Here is a 7,828-nt window from a genome sequence, read left to right as displayed (position 1 = left end):
TAAGAATAAACTATTGTGATTAATTAATTTGTGTCTTATTAAAATAATAACAACTATTTATTCATATAAAAAATATAATATATTACTAGCTAGATTTAAACAATTAAATTCATGAGTTATATTTACTCATATTGAACTTATTGTTACATATAAAATAATTCATAGTATAGAATGCCACAACAACGGTGGCGGTGAGATAGTGAAAATAGTTTTTGCATCACCCTTATTTATAGCCATAAAAGTTTTAAATCAAAATAATGTACCACAGAAATTTAAAGGCAAACCTCTGATTTAATGTAGCGTATTAGGTACAAAAATAAATAAGCCTCGGAGGGATCTGGTAAAGAGGGACTAATGGATTCTCTACATTTCCTCTCTCAATCTTTGTATCAAATTACAATTTTAATTGTTTTGAGGAAATCAACTCACTTTACCACTTGATTTAATGAATTATAAAAGGAGTATTATTAACTTTAAGTATTTAAACTATATTCTTGGAGAATTCTTAAAGGATAACTAATAAGCATTATGATAAAAAGTGATGATATTTCACTTTCCGGTTGTAATAATTTATGTTTTACTATTATACACTTGTAAACTTGTTCATTGATTTTGTAGACTATAGTACTCTAAAGTAAAAGATATTCTTATATTCTTTAAATTTATAATGTTGTCTAAGATTCTAGATGTGTGACAAATATCAACTGGAGAGCCGTGACAAAAATATGAGATTCAACAACAATCAGAGATTCGAATCTCAAAAAGATGATGAAAAATAATTATAAGTACATTTTATCTTTTATTTAATAACTATATCATAAAATATATACGAATTAAAAATTAAATATAGTATTTTTCATAGAATTGAGTCATTTTACAACTTTGCAGAATTCAACAATTTCAAAAGAAATTAAATATTAGGTATATAAGAAATAATGTATCAGTGTTGGCTTTACTACTGCAATGAATACTTTGTCAGAACATAACTAATGTTAGTTATCAAGAATTATTTTCGATGAGACTTTAAGACTACGTTAAATACATATATATTTATGTTCACTACGGAACTATGTATCATCAAAATATTTAAATTAAATACATAAATAACTGTAATGTCAACTACGTAATTTTGAAATCATTTAAATAGTTGTTTACAATCACAGTATTGAAATGCATAGTCATTAAAATACAATTTAAAATTATCCATTAAATTTATTCATTTTTTTTATACATAATTATTTAGTATTAATAAAAATAAATATAAAGTGCCAAAAGAAAATACAAATTGTTGATATAATTGTATTTTTTTTCATAAATATTAGATATTATAATAATTATAAACGAACTATAGTATTATGATAATATTATATCATAAGATGTAATAATTTAAGTTCAATATCGACAATATCGTTTCATAAAAGGGTTAATATATATTATTATTTTATTCGATATAAAATACGCCATTTAAATTGTTAGTACTTATGCAAATACATTTTTACAGTAGAAGGCGGCTATAATGACACTAAAGAGATCTGTATAATGTTTTATTTAATCGGAAATGCATTTAAACTTTCTTTTTACAGATGTACTATTAGAGAGAGATGTAAGAGATATATTTTTCGATTACAAAATGTTAATTTTAAAGTGTACAATTTTTAACCGTAACCAATGTTATATGAATGCATATTATAATGTACAACGAATGTATTGAAAATATTGAAATAAAAAGTTTGAAATAATTGATTAAACATAAGATAAAAAACAAAATTATCATAAATCACTATTACATGAACATAATTAATTACAAAAAAAAAAAAATAATTAAACATACATTTATAATCAAACATCAATAGGATATTGAGAGTGAACCCAGAATCCAGGTTACCAGGTAATATTATAATGATTCGCTTTTGTTCAATTTAACTTGAAAGTTGAAAACCCAGCTGAATTTTTAATACACATAACTTTTGTTAGTTTACAGATAAAAACATAAATTACGGGACATGGTTATACACTTATCCAATTTTATAATAAATGTTTTACTCATATGAATAGTAAAAGGCATATCACATCTTCGTTTAGGTTATACAAAACCTAAATTATTTTCGTTTATAAGACGTTAATTTTTATTTAATATATGTAGCATTGAACAATATTATGCGTACATTTATGATTAAATTTGCAATTCGATAAACGAACGAAATTTATTCATTTTTAATGCGAGTTTAATGTTCATATCGATTGATTAGTTAGTTTTTTTTTTATCATAAGTTCGAAAACAAATGAAACGTATGTATCGAATATTCCATGGATGTGTATTTAGTGTTTCGTGTAAAGAAAAAAATCGAATTCAAACAGTGATTTTCATTATGATTCATTATAAATACGATAAAAATGAAAACGTATATAAAAACATAAAAGCTCTATGTAGTATTTTAATGTGTATGAAAATATATAGACATTTTTGTTACGACTTACGGACCATACTATTGTGTAACTCGTACCCATAATAGCGGTCTCTATTATTCTCAGATGATTCAACAAATAAAAGAAATACTGACCATTCGTCAATTTTTTTTTATTTTCAAAAATAATTTCTAGTTTTGTTCACGATATTTGATTCTATTTTTTTTAAAATACAAAATATTAATGAATAACTCTTGATGGTGTTTTGAATTGTTGTTTTATAGTATGTATATACTAAACATTTACTATACTTATTATTGTTATAGTTTTTAATAACTTTCAGTTAGTGAACTCAACTTTTAAATATTAAATGCAATATAATTAATAATTTTGAATTAGAAGTAAAGTTAGAAAGCCGATAGAACAGTATAATTTATTTTTTATTTTAATATGTTTTAATCTTATGTGTATTACATTTAAGTCATGTATGTCATACCATAATATATAGGTATTTGTTAACAGTGTAGTGTATCACTGTATCGTATTATGTATATGCATAGACCTATGAACTAGTTTATAAACCTTAGTTTATAGGTATATGTGTATATGCACATAAATATTTTTGCATAACTCCCGATGGCCTCTTATTTTTCTTACTTTTTACAATCTTTAGATTATATTTTAGGCATAATTATATGAAAAATATACACCATTCAGATGCAACATGATATAACCTTTATTGTCATTAATTAATACAATAATTATATTATGTTTATTTAATATTTTTTATAAAGTCAACTCTGGCAATTTATGTATATTCGCCAATGGCAAATAACCGAAAAATAATTATTCAACGAGGAGTTAAGGACAATTTACCAAATTTACCAAAAAAATGTTTCTTTAAACTTTTAACACATCTACACATCTAACCGAACGATTTTAGACTATCGTCAGACGTAATATCAGATAATTATCATTAAAATAGGATTTTATTACTTTTTCACTTATAAAAATTTAGAAATTATTCTATTTAATCACTGATATGCAGGTGGATTGTTTTGTAAATTACTCTTAAAGTATATTCAGTTTTATACTATTCATGTTCTGAAATATTTATGTATCACACTTACTGTTAAGGCATTTATACCTTATAAAAAAATGATAAATTGTTTATATATACATGCTTATTCCTTTAATGCATTACAAAGTGTATAAACGTATCATCTTGCTCTTGCATCACACTCTGATCTTATAAAATTTAATAACGTTTGATTTAAAATAATTATAATTTTAAGTTCTTCTTTTAATAATAATTAAGATCAAATATTTTATATTATATATTCAATCAAAGCTGTAAAATCTATATTTCTCTAATGTAGATATTGATTTCTTAGACTAATAGAGTATGCTATTTTATATAATTTCACAATTTAGATGAAGATATTATATTCAACAAGTAGGAATTTTAATGAAATATAAAAAAAAAATTGACTTTAAAAATTCGGCGTTTGAGTTTTCGTGTGTATATTTCCAACAAATGTGTAATTAATTATTTTGATCCATTCTCACTGAATACTAAATTCACCATAATTTAAGAACAAGTAACAACCTGCCGGAAACATTAGCTGAAATTCTCCACAATCATCCTCAGTCAATATCCAACACGATCAATTTCATCATAGCCGCCAAACTTCAAAACAAAATTTAAACAATAAGAATAATTATAATAAGTAGACAATAATACAATATCATGTAATAATAAAAATATATTTCAACCTAATGGCCTATGTCGCCGAGGGTCTTAATAAATAAAAAAAAATAATTATTTTGAATCGTCTATTTCAAAACAATTATTTTCTTAAATTGAAAATAACAAAATGGTAAATCTTAATTGTATACAACTGATGAATATAATTAATTTCAAAATTTTACAAGATAACATGAATACCTTGTATTAATAACTCTTTTATTAAAGGGTGCTTAATGCATTTTCTCCCATGATTAATTCTTTTATATGACCAGATATAAAGCGCTGGAAAAAATAAGAATATTTAAATCGTTTTATAATTTTAAAAATATAATATATGAAAAGTCAAGAAATTAAGATAAATATTAAGAAAATTCCGCAGAAGGGACTTAATGTATTTGCAGTAACTTTGGATAAATACTCGTTGCAAACTATTTATAGAACATAGTTTTGAATTTCGTATAATATATTTTTATATTTATTTTATTTGTATTTAATTAATTTTATTTTTATTTGACATTTATATCATTTTTTATCATTTTTGTAATTTTTTATTAATATATTAGTATTTTTTTTAACAAAAAATTAATTTCAAAAGATACCCGTGTATGTAAGTAAATAGCATTTTAGTGGGTATTTATAAATGTATTATTTTGTATACACTTATATATTGTACACACAATAATTATCATACACAGAAACATCAGACACATAATTTCTTGTTGAGTTCATTATTTAAAAGAACACTGTTTAATGATTATTACGAATATTATGTTTACCTATGTAATACATCTCGTATTTGAATGAAATTATAGATAAATATTAATTTAATTTAATCATTAAAGTCAATTTTAAATTGACAACATTTCAAGAATATAAAATTATAGAGGAATTTTTGAAAACAGAGTATTTAAAATTTATTTTTATAATTTTCAAATGTTCAAAAATAAAGATCTGTAAAATGGACGGTAGTATAATTTTTTTGCATTGATGTTATTGGACATCTTGCTTGAATGGAGCTATTAGGTTACTAAGATATTATAGGACATAAAGTTGTTTTTTTTTCCTAATAATTTTATTCTATTAAAGTAAATATTTATTATCATATATTGAATTTGTTTGAAAAGTCCATTTATACTTTATAGACTTGTGATTTGTATTCATTAATTTACTTTGTCTTTATTATGTCATATATAACATTATAACTTAGTTTAAATTAAGTATAATATTAATATTGTGTTTTGTAATATTTTTTTTATAAATAATATTTTAAAAATTTCAATTTACAATAATCACTAAAATAAATTTGATATTTGGTCAATTTTAGAAAAAATTTAAATTTTGACATAATATAAATATGAATAAATAAAAATATATACAATAAATTGCATTTATTAATATTTTAAATACTTTAAGTATTATACATTAATTTTATTAACTTTTTAGAAGCTTATAAAACTGTATGGCACATATAATACGATGTACAGTATTTGGCATTCTAAAAATGTACTTAATATCACGTTCTTAAATTTAAATTTAGCCGGAGCACTGAACACTTGGATATTTTAAAAAGATGAACAGGCTTTTACAATTTATAAGCCAAATTAGATTTTGAAATTTATATTAAATCAATTTTTACGTAACTCTAAAGCAACTAGATTGTATTCGATTTAAATAAAATAAGTGGCTCGGAATTTTTTTTATTTTAAAATGTTGAACTTTATAAGGCATACAAGGTTTAAGTACAAAATATGTTTAAAATAAAACAATATTTATTTGCTATGTTGTACCACTAGTAACAGATATATTACTAATATACGATATGTGGTTTAATTTGGAATAATTTATGAATAAAGTTAGTAGACATTTGAAGTCATATAATGACTTATTTCGAAACTTATTTTCCTGTATTTTCAAAGGAATGAAATGTATTATTAAAATAATATAAATATTACTTACTCGTTATATACATCCATTTAAAGTTTAAATAATTATAACTAATAGAGGTTATACTAACTATGAAGTTCAAAGTATAAAGTGTTTAAATAAAGTTTTTGGACGTGTTTATAAAAACGTTTTCAAAGAAATACTTTTGATATCAGATATACTATATGCATAGTTAGTTTAACGTATATACAACTTTAGCATTTATAGTATAACTATATAGTTGTATAGCAATATACTTTTGAAAATGACGAGGTGTATTATTATAGTAGCATGTGTTTTCCATAAATTATTTTCATTTGCGCAGTTATTTTGCAATAGGTAAAAATAATCACTTAAATTTATTAATTTTTAAATAATTATTTCATTGAAAAATAAATGTTATTTACATTGTTGCATTTATTATTATAAATAACTATCATTATATTTATTGAATGTTAATATCTGTGATTTTATCTAGAATTGTTTTTATTACGACCATCGTTAGTTTATTAAACTATTAATATTCAGAAATCATTATTGTGTTATTTATTTTTATATAAGAAAAATATTCTAAAATTATATACATGTTTATTAATTAATTAATTTTAAAATGCATAAGTTTAAAATTATATTTTTATATTTTTATAATAGTGAGTGAGCTCTAGGATTAGATGACAAAATACATATAGACATCTATTCTATTGGAACCTTTGACAATGTACTCATCTTGATTTATTTTTGTTTTACAATAATTTGTATGAATGGCTTGGTGGCCTGTTATTTTTGGGGTGAGAATAATATTACAAAGAAACATATTATTATTTCTTACTTGTATTTAATATGATAGTAGACTTTTAAAAAAAATTGACTAATTTAATCCTATTAAAAATATAGGTAGTATGTTACAATTTTAGTTTAGTTGGTCTATTTTATATAAATTTATCCTATGTAAAATTAGCTGTATTATATTGTATTATATTATAAGGTTATTATCCTATAAAATAATTTAATAATTTCCTTTGCCTGTAAAAATATTTATATTAAATACATTTATTATAAATTGAAGCCTTGAAGGATTACTATTATTAAACTATTTATTGAAACAGAGAATTAAAATAAAACCTTCTGATTTGTCTGAAATATTGAAATTCCGGTAAAGAACGATTGAGCATAGAATATTTTATGCGATGTTGCCAACATTTTGTAATTTTTTATTATTATTATTTAATAATCAAGCTTTCAACCAATATTTAAATTGTAAGAATACGAAATCTTTATTAATATATTTAAGCCAATTTGGAAACAGATACCAAGGTCATCAATTTAATGTATTATTATTTTATTAATATCAAATAGATCTATATATTATATAAAGTGACTACTATTAAGACTATTTTTGACTTATAAATATTTTGATTTTATTATTTTCATGTCATAACCGTTATATATAATGAAATTATGACTTACAATACCAAAATGTTGAGGAGCAATATTTATTATTTGCACAAAAATGTCTTATACATTTTCGTGTGTAGGTACAAATTATAATTCAAAATAACATTTCCAAAAAGTTTTTATTCAGTGTGCTTTTTCGAACTATTATTTAAAAAGACTAAATCGTGCTTTTGTAAATCATCCCATATAATGTTTATGCAATTTTCATTGATATTTTTTATGCTCTTTTCGTATTATTCATCACCATTTATGATTTTTTCGGCATAGGTATATTTCATAAAGTAGGGTCTTTCG

This window comes from Rhopalosiphum padi, chromosome 1 (genome assembly GCF_020882245.1).
Source record: "Rhopalosiphum padi isolate XX-2018 chromosome 1, ASM2088224v1, whole genome shotgun sequence".
NCBI lineage: Eukaryota > Metazoa > Arthropoda > Insecta > Hemiptera > Aphididae > Rhopalosiphum > Rhopalosiphum padi.
Note: the sequence above shows the minus strand (reverse complement) of the source record.